Source organism: Lissotriton vulgaris, chromosome 4_1, assembly GCF_964263255.1.
Source record: "Lissotriton vulgaris chromosome 4_1, aLisVul1.2, whole genome shotgun sequence".
Classification (NCBI taxonomy): domain Eukaryota; kingdom Metazoa; phylum Chordata; class Amphibia; order Caudata; family Salamandridae; genus Lissotriton; species Lissotriton vulgaris.
In genome coordinates, this window is record NC_141691.1 from 1652992920 (window position 1) to 1653011922 (window position 19003).

A 19003-nucleotide genomic window follows, 5' to 3' on the forward strand; every position below is an offset into this window, starting at 1 on the left:
TAGGCCTCAGTGCCATAGAGCGCTCCAAGGTTAAAATGTTATATAATGCACCAATGGCATAGGCACATTGTTGGCGACGTCTGTAGCATCTAAATATGATTAAATGCTGCCACATCAGGGCTGCTCACTTTCATCCATCCTCTTTCTCTTAGCTTTAGAACCACACTGCTCCTCCATTAAGAGTACCTTACAAATGTCCCAGGTTACAGTAAAGTCCTTTCTTTATGAAGATGACATTGTGCTCTCTCTGACTACCACAGAATTTACTTTACTCTCATTGATCTTTGCTTGTCACACTTTTCTGAATAAAGCATCAATTGACCCTACAGGTGCCCTACTTTCTTATGCAATAGAACAAAAGAATGACTAAGCAGATACAGGATGATATGGATATCACCGGTCTAAGGTACTTGAGGGTTATCATTAACCGGTACTAGAAAAAATTGTGATAGAAAAGCTAGCACCCTAATCTTGAGGACTTGTCATGACTTTATTTGTTGATCCTAGCTTGACTTATCCTAATGGGACACTGTACAAATCATAAAAATGGTTATTGCCCTCCATTACAACTAACTTTTCAGTATTGCACCCCTGCTTGCACACTCCTCTCCCTCCGGTTTAATTTCTTTCCTAACATGAACCACCTTTCACTTAGGTATCACTACAGTGAGAGGCACTTGAAGCCATCGAAGGTGTGTCCACTCTATGGGCCTGAGCTACAAAGTTATCTTACACTTTTGAGTGATTTACACTTTTAAGTAAGCTTACTACTTTTTGTGTATTCAGAAAATCAGAGCATGAGTTACAACACAAAATACAGTAGTAAGTCTAACATCTCTCATGGCCAGCCACTGCTACTGCAACACCCTCCCACATAAAATAATAAAGGTAGGAGATCAAAATAAAATCCATTGGAAAAAAAGTTATCTAAACCAAATTCACAATAGTTACAATTATAAATAAATGTGATTAAATGGTAAAAATATTTAAACACAGTACACAGTTAATATTCAATTATAAAATATAATACCCTATTTTGAGTTATCAAGAATTCATAAAATTCATTTACATTATTTTTATAAATCACTTTTAATGATTAATAATACATATTAAAAGAATATTATTTTTCTTTTGGTGTGAATTTTTTTTATTTCAACTTCAGAAAACGAATTTTAATTTAATGTCATAGATTTCCATTTAATAATGTTCTATTTCAAAATTATGTTAATATGACTACAGCACTCTCTTTTATTTTGTTCAACATTTAAAATAAATGCACACAATGCATTTATATTCATATTTACCATGAAAATGTTTGCAATATTTATTTTTGAGTTAAATAAACTATTTTATTTTAATACACTTTACCATGCAGAGATATTGAACCTGACTGCAGAGTCTAGCCATGGTAAAGTATAGAGAACATTTTAAAAAACGAATGTAACTCTTGGGACCTCATCTGGCGACAATCCAACTTCAAGAGAACTTCCTCGGATACAGCCTGCAACCATGCCCTGCTGGAGGGTTTTGACTTCCATTTCAGAGGCTAAGACCCAAGAAAGAAATTACCAATCTTGATGGACCTGATTAGCGTATACAACCCATGATTTTTCACAGTCGGCCTGAAATCATTCCATAATGGGGCTTAGTGCTTTTTGGCACTATTTTTCCTTAGAATTTCTAAAATTCATTTCACAGGTTCCCCTTAAAAGATCCATCTTGTTTTAGTGTCATTTTGTTAAATACATTTTACTAAATTTTTCTAAATTGAAAAGGGATTGTTGTTGTATTTTTTGTCGTTTTAGCTGTATTTGTACTTCTAACTGCATTACACATTTTTTTTTACATTAAGTCACTCATCTTTGTATAATAGCTACCAGGGTTGAGCTCAGGTTTAAATTAAATGAAACCTTTAACTGGACCTAACAGGTTCATGACTTTATTCCTCGAGGTAGACTCCTATCCACTACAACTAATACTTTACTCTTTTACACAGAAACAGAAAACTGAGAATCTCAATCAAGAATTTCTGAGGAAATGATTAGTGCATTTTCAGATTAACACCAAAAAGTGGTCATTCTTGTGTATGTTTGTGTTTCCACAATAACTCAGTAACCATAAGTACATGTGCAGATCTATACCATCCCTCACCAATCCTTAAAATACACCCAGATTTACCCCAGAATTTTAGAAATAAATAGTGCATGCTGATTGTTGCACCATGCTCACAAACCTTGAACGCTTGCCCTGATTTACTTCATTAGACAGAAATACTGACAGAATTCACTGCTTTACACCAACAATCATTAAACTTTGGTGCAGATTCAAAGTTGCACCATAACATGGAAATCCTTTTTACCTCTTCAGATCTGAATAATCGCTTTTTAATCCTAAATGAATGTTCACATTTTCACTATGAGGTTTTTTTTAAGTTCAAGTTTATTGAAACCACGCACAACAAAAAATATGAGAAAACAATGCATCAAAACAGATTGAGATGATAATAAAACCAGATAACAGTAAAATAAAAGGCTCATACAAATGGAATCAATAAACCCTTATAGCTAAATCTTAAAGGGAAAAAGAGGGGAGAAATAAAACACAGGTATATTTTTTAAAAAAGGCATAATAAAAGTCATAATAAAAGTAAAGCATCGTATGCAGTAAAAGAATAACAAAAAGAGAGAATGATAAAATAGAAAATACATCGCAATAACCACATATAGAAAAAATTGAAGTAAAAAGACAACTAAGAGATACTTATGGAGGCTTTCGAACATCTTCCGAGGGATTGGCATGAGCAACAATCGTGGTGGAATTTGGGGAGGAGAGTGTGGAAAGGTAGGTAGTAAGTGGAATCCATAATAGGTCTCTTTTTATAGCAAGGGAAACAGGGGTGACGTAATTGGTATCAAGTCTATGATGAAAACAGATACCGTTCCACCAAGCAGAGTAAGTGACCTTTGTAAGGTCATTCCAGTTGGAGGTGATCAAATGAAAGGCGACAGAAAGAAAAAGATCAAGAAGTTTAAAGTGAGAAGGGGATTGAGGTAAGTCTGGGGATAATGAACCTAGGAGGACATTAGAGGTGGAGAAGGAAAGAGTCATGGTAAAAATAATATTAATACGGGACCAGCCTAAACCCCAAAAAGCAACAATAGAGGGGCAATGAAATAACATGTGGAAGAGGTCTGCACTCGGACATGGACAGGACCAACATTTGGGAGAAAAGTCAGGGGAGAACGAGGCCAATTTTGTTGGGGTAAACAACAAACGCTGGTAAAGGAAATAAAGAGTTTGGGTAGTATTGGCAGCTCTTTAAGTTTTATGGATTTTTAACCATAATTTGTCCCACAAGGGGATCAGCCAGGATATTGACAGATCACGTTCCCAAGCCAACTCAGTTTTTGATTTGAGACGTTCAGAGGGAGATATAAGACATCGGTAAATGAGAGAAGCCGGAGGAGAGGTATGCAGGAGAGGAAAGAGAGTGGAACAGGACGGAGGTAAGTCAGAAGATGCGGGAAGAGACTGCAAATACTGAAGAAGAGAAGGAATGAGAAGATCATATTGAGTTTGAAGATCCTGAAAGGATAGAGGAACGTTATCGGATGGAAGCTGAGAGATCCAAAATAAACCTTTGGATTTCCATGATTTCCAGAAGAAAGAACGATTTTTTGATGCAAAGTGCTTTATTGTGCCAGATAGGTTGTTGAGATAAAGATAAGAGAGAAGGATAGGAGGAGGGTAGAAGTGGAGATAGAAGGTGATACAAATGAGCAATAACAGGGGAGTGCAAGAAAGAGGCATTAGAAGAAAAAGTGAGAGCTTCAGGAAAGTCGAAAGGCGAAATAAGGGATTTTTCCAAGGACAACCAGACTGGAGGATAGGTGGGAGTATCCGAAGAGAACCAACGAGAAGCCTGTTTAAGGATAAAAGAAGAGTGATAGGACCTAAAGTCAGGAAACTTAAGACCACCGATCGGCTTATCCTTTTTTAAAGAGGACAAAGCGATGCGTGGAGGTTTATTCTTCCAGAGAAATTTCTGTAGGAGAGAACCTAAGTGTTTAAAATAATAAAGAGGTATGCGGACTGTTATCATAGAGAGTGAATAAAGAATGACAGGGGCAAGCATCATTTTAATCGAGTCTAATCATCCCCACCATGAAAGATAAAGAGGATGCCATCTAGTGACAGAATCAGTGAGTTTTTTAGTGATATATTCAAAATTAGCCTTCAAGGTGTTGGGAATAGTATGGGAGAATCATAATCCTAAATACTTAATTTTGAGAGGTTGCCAGAAAAAAACAGTTTGATTGAAAAAGTGAGGAAGACATAGGATATTGAGAGGTAAAACTTCGCATTTATCGCGATTAAGGCAATATCCAGAGACCGAGGAGAAGGCGTCAACCTGACGAAGAAAAGCAGGTAAAGAGGACTCCGGGTTAGAGCAGTATAAAAGGATATCGTCTGCATAAACAGACAGTTTAATTTGATTTGGACCTGGTTTATAGCCAGTGATTTGGGCATCCTCTCGTAACTTGGTCAGAAACGGCTCTAGGGCTACAATAAACAATAAGGGGGATAGGGGGCAACCTTGCCGGACACCTCTAGAGAGGGAAAAATTATCAGAGATTTTCCTGTTAGCGAAAATGGAAGCTCTAGGGCCTGAATATGAAAGGGAGATAAGAGAAATTAATTGAGGGGGGAAGCCAATCCAAGTGAGGGCATGGAACATAAACTCCCAACCGATCCTGTCAAAGGCCTTTTCGGCGTCTAAAGTAATGGCTGCAAGCGGATACTGTAACGAAGAGGCTTTACTCAGTACATTAAAGAAAACCGGATTGTTCAGGACCTATGAGTTCAGGAAGGATGGGATCAATACGCAAGGCAAGCAATTTGGCAAAGATCCTGTAGTCCGTATTTACAAGGGAGATGGGGCAGTAGTTCTTACAAAAAGAGGGGTCTTTGTTATCCTTAGGGATAAGGCAAATCATGGCTTCTTGAAAAGTACTAAGGGAAGAACCATTCGCAATAAAAGAATTGAATAGGAGGAGCATGTGAGGAAGAAGAAGTTTGGAAAAATGGGAATAGAATTCAATAGAAAAACCATCAGGGCCAGGTGCTTTGCCGCGTCTTAAAACGGAGACTGCAAGGGAAAGTTCAGTCAGAGTGATATTGGTTTCAAGAGGAGCAAAATCAATGTGGGAAGAAGGAGGAGAGGCAAGAGAATGAAAGTAGGAGGATAAGTCAGAGGGAAGGGGTTGAGACTCAGGTGTATAAAGTCGTTTATAGAAGGTGAAAAACTCCTGTAAAATAGCTTCATCTTTAAAATGGGAAGTGCCACCACATTCTGTGATGGAAGCAATGTGGGTGCGCTCCTGACGAGTTTTCAGATAAGAGGCTAGCAGCTTCCCCATTTTATTTTCGCCTCCGTAATAGCGAGCACTACTTTTCAAAAGATAGGAAGCCGCAGCATCAGTGGACATTTTATTGAAAGCAATTTTAGCAGTGATAAGTTCCTTTAAAGAAGGGTCTGTAGGGGAGCGGTAATAGGAATATTCTAGTTGTTTAATTTTAGAAAGGAGTTAGGAAGATTGTACCTCAAAGTTCTTTTTTTTATGAGAGACATAGGGGCATATTATCAAGGGGGTTTAGCTCCGCTTTTTTGGCTTTAAAAGCCAAGAAAGCGGAGATAAAATGATCTCCCTATTACCTAGCTGTCTCTAACACCAGTTAGCGACAGCTGGTAGGAGATAGCGACCATCTTGGGCACCGCTTTGCATGTCAGTGATATTTATCACTAATGACATGCAAAGTGGGCGTTCCAAGATGTTAGCGACTGGAAACAGTCGCTAACATCGCTATCTCCTATTACCAACTTTTGGAGATATTAGCGCTAAGCGCAAATATCTCCAAAAGCTAACACCTGCCCCTGAGCAGTTCTTAGCCATGTTATCCAATGGTAGGTGGATAACATGGCTAAGAGCATTAGCTCGGTAATGCATGAATATCGCTGACTTTTCAGCGATATTCATGCATTTCGGCTGATTTTTATAGCTTAGGAGATAAACCTTGATAATAGCAAGGTTCCTAAGCGATACAAATCGCCGCAGCTCGGCGATAAAAATATCGCCGCTAAACCAACATAGCGATAATTATCGCTATTTGTTGGTAATACGCCCCATAATTCATTATAAATCCTCTAGCGGTCGCTTTAAAGGAATCCCAAATGATAGATGGTGAGGAGTCAGAAGTAGTGTTGGTATTGAAAAAATCTTCGATAAAGGTTCTGAATTGGCTTGAAAACTTAGGATCTGCAAGGAGAGAGTTATTAAAACGCCATCTGCCCGAGGAAGGGGAGAAGGGGATGAGGTCAAGGTTAACACTGACTGGGGCATGATCAGATATGAGAATAGAACCTATGTCTGAGGAAAGGGTACATTGGGTAAGGGATTTACTAAGAAAAAGATAATCAATGCGAGATTGAGATTTGTGGGGAGATTAGAAGAAACTAAATTCTTGAAGGTCAGGGTGGCATAATCTCCAGACGTCAGTAAGAGATTTGCGTTTAATAGCATAGGTGAATTGATTATGCATTCTAGACTAGACAAATTTAATGGGAGAGTTTCTATCAAGGATAGGGTCAAGGACTTGATTGCAATTGCCACCAAAAATAATATACTCATCATCAAGTGAAATCTATTTGTCAGAAATAAGTGGCCAAAAGGTATTATCAACTGAGACAGGGGCGTAAATATTAAAAATAACCAGGGGTATGTTGTCAATTTGCAATTTGATAAGCACCCAACGTCCATTAGAATCAAAATCCTGATGAGTAACAGAAACAGTGAACTTTTTGTGAACTAAAATAACAACCCCATTCTTCTTACCCAGGGCTGGGGAAGAAAAAACATTTCCGACCCAAAGTCTTTTTAGTTTAGAGGATTCAATGTCCGAAAGATGGGTCTCTTGCAACATGGCAATATCTGTTTTCAATCGAGCCAAATGGGAAAAAACACGTTGCCTTTTAATGGGATTATTTAATCCTTTAACATTCCATGAGGTAACTTTGAATGTAACAAATTAAGAGTAATCATGTGAATACAAACAACATAGAATGCAATACATAACTGTAAAATTATGATCTGATGGAAAGAAGAAAAGATAGAATTGGAAACGTAGAAAAAAGAAGAAGAGTAGAAAAGAAGAAAAACAGTTGAAGAGAAGGTGACATTAAAAGAAGAAGAAAGGAAGAAGTACCATGTAGTGGATGGGAGAGAAGAAGTAAGAAAAGGTGAGATAAGCAGATGAAAAAAAGAGAAAGGAAAAGAGAGAAGGAGAAGAAACTAGAGATGGTAAAACGAGAACAATATATATGAACAACCACAGGAAAACAGGAACCAAAAACATACCTACAGAGGGAGGATTCAAGGAGAGATGGGGAAGGAGGGAACCAGATGGGGTGAACAGCGGAACCGGGAACAAGCAAAACGGAGGACCAGGAGGCATCACGTAAGAAGAAGGGGAAAACTGTGGGAAGAAAAACAACAACATGAAAAGAGGCAATGGGAAAACGGAAGAAGAAGCACAAAAGGATATAAGTCAGTCAACAAACCGACAAGATAAACAACAATGAATCAGGGGGAACACATAATCAGCCGTTAGTTGAGGACGAAGAATCCATAGCATCCGAATGGTGAGCGTTGATGAAACTTTGAAGGCGGAGGGGGTCCTCGTAGGTCGTCGTCCGGTTGTTATAAGTGACCCTGAAGAGGCAAGGATGAAAGAGTCCGTAACGAGCGCCCATAGCGCGAAGAGCAGGTCTCATATTAAGGAAGGCCTTCCTTCTCTTTGCAGTGGCCTTGGCGTAATCCTGGGCAAAAAATAAGGTGGATCCAGACCAAGTGACACCCTGGGATGACTTAGCTGCAGAGAGGACTTTCAACAAGTATGTATATTCCAAAAAATAAAGGATTACCCCTCTTGGCTTCTGTGAGGGGTAGGCAGTAGAGGAAGGACGGCCCAATCTGTGCGCTATTTGAATGTTAAGAGTGGTGTGGAGGACCTTGGGGATGAAAGATTTGAAGAAAGTAAGGGGGTATGACCCCTCCTGTCCTTCATCAAGGCCATAAATACGGAGGTTATTGCGCCTATTGCGTTTTTCAAGCTCCTCGATCTGTCTCTGTAGTGTGGAAACTTGAGATTGGAGAGGAGAAAGCTTTGCATAGGTATCCGTAAGGGAAGAAATAGAGTGTTCCACCGCAGTTACTCTGTTGTCGATTTGCGACCCGTTGTCGGTGAGAACTTGGAGTTTTGCGTTTGTTTCTTCCATAAAGGGTCGCAGTGTTCTAATCTCTTCCAATAAAATCTCCATAGAGACAGAGGAGGCATGTTTTGGAGGAGAAGGAGGATTGTGCTTGAGGCGTTTAGAGAGAGATTTCCCTGACGCCGTTGTAGCAGAATCCGCCGCCGCCATATTGTCAGCCTCAGGAGGAGATATTGAGTCTTGAATACGGGAATATTCGGTAAATAGCTTCAAATTCTTGATGAAGATATGCCTTGAAGAAGCTTTCGAAGAGAGAGTGCCCTTCAGTCTGCCCATAAGAAAAATTGGCAAAAGCGAGGCCAAAAATGACGTATAAATTGTGAGAAGTAAAATATCACAATATGGCCGCCGGTTTCAAAGTCAGTCAGGAAAAAGGGGCATCAAAGATAAAATTGGAAAAATGGAGAGAGGCGAAAGCGTAACTAAGAGGAAGAGTTGAGCCAGGAAGGACATTATCAATGTTGGAGAAGAAGCCACAGTCTATCCGAGGAAACATAAAAGATTGGCATCTCAGCGCGCCCGGAAAACAAAATGGCGGTCGCAGGGCAGCGGCGAGACAAGAAACTCACATCGTCAATAAAGTTGTTAATTCTCTGCCGAGAAGAACCGCTAATGTCCAAGAAGGAGGAGTAGGTGTTCCGACATCCTCACATCTGAAAAATAGCGCTGAGGGAGCACGAGAAGTTAACAGCCTGCAAAGGTCTCCAGAGAGCTTCACCCGGGCGCCGCCATCACCGTCGGGCGCCATGCCACGCCCCCCCTGCACTATGATGTTTCATCATCACTTCATATCTGATTTGTACAGTCATTCACTGATCCTTAGTACATGCCCACATTTGCATCATCATTCAGTAGTACCTAATGTTTGCTCATATTTTTACCATCACTCAGAAGCCTTGACTGCATAACCAGATTTGGATTAGGCATGGGGGAAATCTCAACTATGCTGGCATAATTTTTGTAATTTTTTTGCTGCGCTTATAATGTGAAATTCACAAAATTATGTTATTATGCCATGCCTCATAAATTTTTCCTTTTGATCGGGCTTTATATTTCAAGTTTAGAGTGGGTACTTTACCTGTTAGCGATTTGGTATCCCGGTGGAAATCGTCCTCCCAGTTGTCCCCCTACTTTGCCCTTTGTTCTAAACGGATCAAGACAGTAGCACATATCCTCTTTGAATGCCCAGACTATTCTGCTCCCAGGAGGCAATGGCTTAAACCACTGTGCAGACTCCTAGGAACTCGCCAGCACTCTGTGGCCCTACGGATTTTATTGTCTGACACATCCGCCTTGGTGGTTTACGGCGTGTCTAAATTTTTAAAGTGGTCCTGGTTGATTCGTGTAAAAAGATTTTCTCTTTCAACTTAATCTTAATTTTATTTGTATATATTGGTTCTCAATTATGTCACTGTTTTTATTCCTTTTCATTCTAAAGATGTTGTACATGTTGTAAATATTGTGACTATTTTATCTGCTGTACTGCTTTTAAGATATTTTATATATCGAAATAAAGCTAATCAACCAACAAATATTAAACTGTGGAAAAATGTTACTACAAGCGCACAGGAGTGATGCTTGCTGCCAAAATGGGAGCAGATGCTTGTGGTTCTTGCACTGCTTGGTACAAAATGAGCCATGAAATGGACATGAAGATGCATTTTTTTCTAAAATATTGTACCGAGTGGCAGTTTTGCATTTCACATTTTTGCGCATAATTTTGTGTAACTTTCCTGAAATTTCACATGATTACACAAATGCAAATTACACGAATTTTGCACAACCATAATATGTATCATAATTGGTTTGTCTTCAAACCAGTGACCAATGTTCCCTATGGGGTGCTCTCGTTTGTGCACTCCCTACCTTTCCTAGCACTCAGACACTACTTCTAAGCGCACACATCACTCCCACATTCCTGCCTGCAACACACAAGAATGTGAAACCATTTATCAACATTGCATTTAAAAAACTTGCAGCGCAAAAAAACGTCACTCTTCGCAGCAGAGCAGGACACGCCTTGGCAACCCGTGCAGAGAAGCAGATCACTGAACAGGGCACCAGGACAGTGTAGCAGGTGTTAGAAACGGGACCCTGGCCGGCCAAGACTCGCGTCGAGGTCAGTCAGGGATCGCCATTTCTAAGAGTCAGGGCAAGGGAGTCACACACCAAGATAACCCCTCTCTCGCCCTCTAGGTAACGTGGCGCGAGCAGTCAAGGCTAAACTTGGAGGCTATGTAGGTTAAGTGTTTGCGCGCGCACCCAGCAACAACACCCAAGGCCCACCACAAAGGAAACTCCACACAAGGTTATAGAAAAATAGCCTTTGTATTATATCAAAAACACATTAGATAAAACATACATTTGGTTACACGGTGCCAACAGGCACGGGCAGAATTTACAGGGGGGATATTTACAAGACAGGGCCACCTGGACCACTATCAGGAATCATCACTTTTTAGGAATAGTAATTAGCACAAAGAATACTTTTAGAACATGTAGCACAAATTAGCACACAACCAGTAATTTACTGGTAAAGCATAAGAACCTCCTACGCAACCCTAACCACCTTAGGAAACTATTGCACAGGGAACAAAAGACCTCAACTAGCAACACCTGTACTAGGAGAAAAGCAACCACCTAGGAATCACCAACATCTAGGGGTATACGCATAGGAAGATTACACATGATGCATTAACATTCAGCGGTGTAGGGAAGGAAGACACATGATGGATCCAAACACATTCAGCGGTGCGAGCACAAGCAATTGCGCAAAACTTCACATGAGCCACAACCTGTGGCAGTCCCTGTGTCCCAAAGTCAGGGCAGGCTGTAATAAGCCAAAAGTACACCCAGCCTAAACGTAGCAACTGTCCACTAAGTGCTGGACAGTTGGAAATACCAAGGATGCCAATGTTGGAGCCTCGTGGGCTCAGGACAACTGACTGGGCCCTCAAGAACCTCACGGGGCTCTAAACGCAAAATGGTACCTTCTTGAGCCTCTCTGGGCTCATAAAACCAAAGGGGGCGCCTCGAGCCTTCTCTGGGCTCGCAAGGCACAAATACGGGGTTGTTGGAGTCCCTCCTCGGGGGACTCAGAAAGATAATGGCCACAAGAGCCTTCTAGGCTCTAAAGCAACACTTGCGGTCACGGTGCCCCCGGGGAGCCTTCGCGGCTCGAAACAATAAATGCCCCCACGTTGGAGCCTCGACCGGCTCAGAATATAAACATGCCCTTTGCCCCACTGGGGGGATAGTTGGAGCGGCCCGCTGACCAGATGGGGCCGCTCGTGAACATCAACCTGCCCACGGCACTCCTCTGCGCGTAGGAGCGATCCGGAGCCCGCCCGCACTCACCGGTTGTCTGAGGCGGCGGCGGCTCCTCTCCGCTGGGCTCTTCTGGGACGGTGGCAGGGCTCTGTCCTCGGGAGAGCCTCGCCGGAGGACGGTTTCTTCTTCTTCCCGGCAGGAGCGCGGGGTGGCCTCCCGTCCGCTTCCTGGTTTCTCTTCCCTCCAGCAACCAATCACCGCACAGGTCGCCCGGCGAGCCTCCCGCAGCCTGAGCCAATGGCAGCGCGGCTCCCGGGTGACGTCAGCGGTGGTTCCCTCAGCTTCTCCGCGGCCCCGGGGCTGCGGCGGTGATTTTCACGGGCAAAACACCACTTGAATATAAAGCGAGGTGGGCTCTCGCTAGAGGGGCACAGAAATCGGCAAACTAGCGTAGTGGCCTCCCGCGCCGCCCGCTCTTCACGCAAAATGCGGACCAATGCCGGGTGGGCACCGGCTGTGCACAAGAAGCGCTCCCCAGCGCTAGGATCAAGAAATAAAGCGCTCTCAAGCGCTAGGCCAATAAAACGCTTCCAGGCGCCCTAAGGAAAGTCCAAAGCGCTTCCAGGCGCTGGGAACACAAGCACAGCGCCCCCAGGTGCCCTCAGCAGGGCAGAGTTCCAGCAACGTCTTTAGGTAGGCAGGGGGCGCAAGGCTGGGCCAGGGGCCAGCTCACTGGCCCTCCAGGCAGGGAGGCAGTCCAAGTGGCGGTTCCTCCTGGCCCCAGCAGCAGCAGCAGCAGCCCCCTCAAGATCCTAGAAGAGAACAATTTCAGTGGGGACACAGCCCCATTTTTATACACTGAAATCCTTTGTCACAATGTGCAGGGTGGGGGGAAAACCAGTCGCAGCTGGTTCTGGAGCACTCTTGATGGCCCAACCACCCATTTCATTCACTGGGGAGGCTAGGGTCGTTAGACACACCACAGGGGGGCGGAGCCAGCATTGTGTGGGGAAAACCCAGCCCATCCAGGACACAGGCACACTCCTCCCACACATCACTCATGCTAATCTCCCACTCACCACCGGGCAGACCCATCCAGACTTCCTGGAGCCTGGCATGCCAGCCAGCTCCAGCCAATCACGCTCCAGTACCCTCACTGCACACATATCTCAATGTCCAGAAGTGGCACTTCCCAACTAGACACACACATGCCGCAGACACCATCTTGCAGCATTCACTCTCACGAGTTTAAGCATACCAAACTCGAGCCTGCACTCCCCACGCATCAGGAACTACCAGGGACACACACATTCCCCATGCATTCCTATGGGAGGGCAGGCCAGCCATACTACACGCACGCACTTTCACTCTGGGACCCAGGGAAAAAGTGCGCCAAGCCAGAAATCATGAACACCAGGTCGCCATCAAAAGCAAAAAGTTCAGGGGTGAACCAGCCATAAAGGCCCGGGTCCAACACAACCCCCTTCCAGCCAAAACGCAGGGTAGACCGATCACCACCGTGATGGGCTTCCCTGCTTTGGGCGAAAGAACAAGGACACGGGCCCGCCACTGCCGGGACACCGTCCTGTTCCACGCCACTGTGAACCCCTGGGATTCCTTCTAAAACCACCGTCTGGAACAACTGGGCTACCCCACTGGTACTCCTCAGCTGTCCGCGGCCAGGACCAGGCCCTGGGCCACCCAGGTGCCACTGGTTCCTGTCTACTCACCGAGTGGGGGGTAGTAACCCCTGGCACATAGTAGCCACTCTCCACTCTTCCTGCCTGCAAGACAGGGCTAGACTGCCACTGGTTCTCCAGCCTAGGGTCTACAACCTTAGGTGGACCAGGAGTCTCAGGGAAGGCTCTCCTCCCCTTACCTCTTCGTCTAGGGTTCCTCCACCTCCTGCGAGGGGTACACCTAGAACGCCATTCCAACCCAGGGTTTAACCCCTCGGGTTGCGCCGGGGTCAGAGGCGGGCTCTCCCACCCTCTGCACCCCCTTCCAGAGTTCTGCACCCTCCCAACTGGAGAGGTACCCCTGGAAGAAGCACTGGCTAGGACTCTGGTTACAGACGTCCCACCCTTCAGGTCAGGCCGATCCTGAACCTGGCCTCCCAACCTTCGGTCTAAACCCCTAGGTGGGATAATTGCCTGGCACTCCAGGACTTCTGGGGACTCACTCACCATCCCCCTGAGGCTAACACATGACTCATGTGCTGTGTGACTGTCTGTCTGGCGCAGATCTCCCGTCCCCTGTCCACCTGACAGTGCGGGAAGATCCCCCAGAACAGAAGTGGTGTCACCATGGTCACTAAACGGGAACTTCGCCCAACTGGGTAGTCCCTGACCCACTGGTTCTCCCACTGGGGAACTCCCCCAATCACTCCTCACTTCGGACTTCCGTGCCCCCCCAACTGGAGTGACACTGCCGGACACTGGAACCCCTGGAGCTCTAGTTACAGACGCTCCAGGTTCCCTAGACACTAGGGGATCCCCCTCAAGGGGTCTAACAGGACAGCCTAGATCCCTAACCTGGTGTTCCCTCAAGAAACCATCCAGGTTCTGAGACTGGGTTTCGGGCACCTGGGAACACTCAGTCCCCCACTCACTCTCACTCCACGGAGACAAGACGTGAGCCCCTTCACCCCTCTCGCTACACTGGGACCTAGCTGGGCTACTCTGAGCCTCTTCCACCACACTGGTCTGGAAGATACCTAACCCACTACTCTCGGGTTCACTCACCCATGACGTGTCAGAACCACTGGCACCTTCCCAGCGGTCTGCTTCCTTTGCAATGTCCCAAGGACACACGTAGTCACCTCTTGACAGGTGTTTGCGCAACTCTGGCACAAAACAATTGAGCAACTGGTCTCTGATAACAAGGTTGAGTAGTCCATCAAAATCAGGTTCCCCATGAACCTCTAACCAATCAAGCAGGGCATCATGACAATCATCCACATAATCCGCCCAATCCTGGTGAGGCAGTCTCCTACTGCTCCTGAACTTCAACCTGTATGTGTCCTCTCGGGAACAAGGTACCACTCTTTGGAAACGGGGCATGGCACTTCCCGCACCAAACTCTCTCTTGCTGCCACCACTGGATCCAACCCTCCCTGGGGAATCCAGAAAACTATGACTGCGGTCAGGGGATAACCTACCTTCTAGGGCTATCTTCTCCCTGGCCAAGGCCCTCTCAGCCTCTGCAGTCCGCTCATTCACACCCAGCTGCGCCATCTCTCTGGCATGCTCTAACCTGAGCTTCTCCATGGCCAACTGGTGCTCCCTCTCTTCTCTCCTATCCACCCACTCCTCTGGGGACAGGGAAAGGGATGGGGTGCTACATCTGACACTGGACCCAGCAAGGGACTCCCTATCTTGGGGGTACTCGCTCTCTGCTGGCGCCCATCCACTGTCATCCTCACTCTCCACATCAGACTCTTCAGGGCTCCCCTCAGACCCACCACCGTCATGGTGCGCGGTCCGGGCCCTCTCCCTCTCACTGTGCTCACGCTCCCAGTCACTCTTCTGCCACAGGATCATGTTATCCCTAAGCTTGGACTGGGTGTCTGACTCACTCACTGGGATGTCTCTCTCCTTACATAACCGTACCAACTCATGCACACTGTACTTAAACAGGCTACAAAGGTTAAAAGGAGATTCCATCTTGACAGGATGCTCACAGACACGTGCAACACAGGGGACTTAACTGTCAGAGCTGAAGCAAGAGCACACGGTTCAAAGTATTTCAGCAAGCTCCCTACTAAAAAGAACTCACACTAATCTGTCCAGGCAACACACCATTCATCCACGCACACCCTCCCCTCGGACCGGTAAGGCAGTTTTTACCACCCCTGATTTCTCAACCTGACCACACGTGACACAGGTACCAAACTCTGGGAGCAGGGCAGGGGACAAATGTACTGGACACTCTTTGGAAAAAGAAATACTAGAACTTCAAAGGACAATAATCCCCAACATGTAATTATCTAAAATGCAGAGCTTTGTAGTGTGGCCTGTTGCCACTGCAGTACACCGCAAACACAAATCCGGATCCTCACCGCCTGCCACCAATGTTAGAAACGGGACCCTGGCCGGCCAAGACTCGCGTCGAGGTCAGTCAGGGATCGCCATTTCTAAGAGTCAGGGCAAGGGAGTCACACACCAAGATAACCCCTCTCTCGCCCTCTAGGTAACGTGGCGCGAGCAGTCAAGGCTAAACTTGGAGGCTATGTAGGTTAAGTGTTTGCGCGCGCAAACACTTAACCTACATAGCCTCCAAGTTTAGCCTTGCTGCTCGCCCCACGTTACCTAGAGGGCGAGTAGGGGTTATCTTGGTGTGTGACTCCCTTGCCCTGACACTTAGAAATGGCGATCCCTGACTGACCTCGACGCGAGTCTTGGCCGGCCAGGGTCCCGTTTCTAACAGCAGGTAAGTGTTCTTCCGGGCCTCCAAGTTACAGAAGAGTCACGGATTTCAGAGCATGTGGCTCCTATATATGCCCCTTGCTCTGTTACTTTCCTGCGTGGCGGGCAGCATTCCTGGGAGAGTCTATTTTACAGTCAATAAATCATTGCTGATCCCCTCTATCTTGCCAGCAGATACTCACTGGCTTGGTTGTCTTACCGACTTGGGGTCATTTAATTTTGTAACAAATGTGCTGTATTTATTACCATTACTTTTCTGTCTTTTTCACTTTAGGTATTAGTTAAAATGTATTAAGGCAGTTCTAGAACATATTTAAATGTGCTTTCTATTAATGTGACTTATCTTGTATTGTTGTGTAGTTCCTTAAAATACAAAGGATGTATGTGTTTGTTGGACAACATAAGCTGAGGGATTGTTGTACAGACTAATTCTGGACATCCCCACAGGATACGTCAGCCTATAGACTAGCTATCTCACAGTGCCACACTAAGCCCCCGAACCTTACCAAGGAGAGAATAGTTTCTGGCAACCATTGAACATGACAACCCTTGGCCCTTCAGGGATCGTGGAAACAGTACAGTACTTTTTGCTCAATCAATTGTCATCACTTAGTCTCAGAGAGATACACAGAATAAATGCTGGGGACGTTTTCAATAAGCATTTATTGAACCTACATCATTCTAGTATGAAGCATGTTTGCTGCAACAATCAATACACAGAAGCTAGCGTAAAAGATTATAAGCATCAAGAGAGTAAATAGAAGGTAGAATTCTACCATGGTGCTAAAATTTTGAATATATGCAGGCATAAAAGTATGACACTAATCAAGCGTACGCCTACGGTGTGGACCCTACATAAGTGTACCTAGCATGTATGTGGGTGTAAAGCCAAGAATCCCCTAGGAAAAAGCCAACCCCTACCTGATGGGAGCGAATGAATGGCCCCTTCTTGGTCATGAGTCGGACACCCCGCAAGGGATGTCAGAACACTGCATGTTGAAGCTTCAGAGTGCAAAGACCTCCTTGTCTTGTGTCAGCGTCTCCTCTAGTTGCCTAGTGAAGGTGCCGTTCTTTCATACCAAAAAGGTAGCGTTCTGGGTTCTGTCACAATCGATATGTTGTTAGTACGATTATGGAGACTAGCCTAAATCAATAATTGTAACTATGCAAAGTAGCCCTGTTGCCCTAGGATGAAGATAGTGGTGTACAGAATATGTTAATCCTGTTATGTACGTCATGTGCAGGGGATTTTACTAAGAATCCTCATGCATAATATATGAGGCTAGTTTCAAGGAAACCAATCGCCATTTGTTCAGCACATAACTGGTTAAAAGATCAGGGCTAGAACCTTTATGCAGAGCAAAGTAGGACAAATGAAGGTAAAAGATCACTTTTCTACTTAGGCCCAGGTTAGGAAACATAACAGTATTGCTCTGAGGCTTCATTAGTAAGCCCTGACTAATTGTTAAAGTAAACACAGGCAGAATGTTCATGTTACAAAGGCTTACCAGTGTAACAGGCCTTTTCATACCAATGACTGATATCTTTCTCTTGAATAGATGGCAAACTCAACAGATGTTTTAGCACAACTTTCTGCCTTAGTTTACTTTAAGTATTGCTCGTGGATCATTAACGCAGCTCTAGAACACAATTAAATATGCTTCCCCTTATATTTATTCTTATTTTTCTAGGGCTACAGTAATAATGATTTGAGATGATTAAGTAGTGCCTTGGCCTTTGCAAACAAAAGTCCTATATTTTTCCCCAGGAAAGAAGACAAACCTATGCATTAACTGTCTCCTTCCCTTATAACTGGTGTATTTAAACTTTTCTCCTTTCCTATTGAACGGCTGTGTTTCAACTTTCCAAGAGGAAAAACACCAGTATTTGATCATGATTTGGGAGTACTAAAGGCCTAGATGTAAAACCTAAACAGGACTTTATATTTATAAACAAAGACTATAATCATTTGTGATATGACTTTTCTGTCTTTTTTTACTTTAATTCTTCAGGCAATATCAAGGCAAATGTCACTGATTTGGTAGGTGTGTGCTGCACTTGCATGAAAGATCAGGTTCTTGGTCACACACCCTTGCCTGCAGCCCACAGGGACCTTATACTGATGTACACAGTGGAAAAAAAGTTACAAGGAACATTTCCATTAACCTATTGGGTGCTTTACTAGGTGTATTGCTTGGTCCAGGCCATGTTCTCCAAATTAACCAATGCCTAAGGAGCCTGAGGTCTATCACAACCAGTTTATCGGTGAACTAGCCTCTAGGTCCAGATGCACTCTACCCTCACACCATCCTCCTTTGCTGTGCCAGGTGGTCACAAATATAGCAAAAGGGCTATGCACTACCAGGTCCTTGTCCAGTGTCCTCCACGTGGCTGCCCTACTCGCACCAGAGATCTGAAATGACTGAACACTCTACTGATATTGTGGAGTTGGGGCAAAATTTAAATAATGTGGTTCAGGGGGAGGAGCCAAGATGGCGGACGGGACGGACGTGTGAGCGCCCGGCTCCCAAAGCCGTCTGCTCCGCTTTGAAATCCTGGCACTAATCCTTGCTTGAACCGCGCTGAGACGATGACACGAACGCGCTGAGGACAGTCGCTTTCATTTGAGACCTCCGCCGGCCGTTTTGGACGAGGACTCGGTAACTAGCCGATTACCGGAGCTGATCGCGACCCTGGTGCCGATTGTCGCTGCAGGTCACTGGTGCTCTCAGTTGGGCGGACGGGCAGTGGAGGAGCCGGCGTTTGGGACTGACCTGATTGCGGGAGACGGAAGGAGTTCATCCTGTCCTGCGAGGCGGGACTCCAGTTTGCTGAGGAGTGTGTGCCTGGGAAACGGGATCCCTTTGTTCCTCGTTCTCCACTCCTACGCTGCCTTTGTCCTGGGCGGACTCCATCTTGCGGCGTCCTTCTGGTCGCGCACTACTAGTACCCCCGGGAGCCGAGGGGGATCTCATTG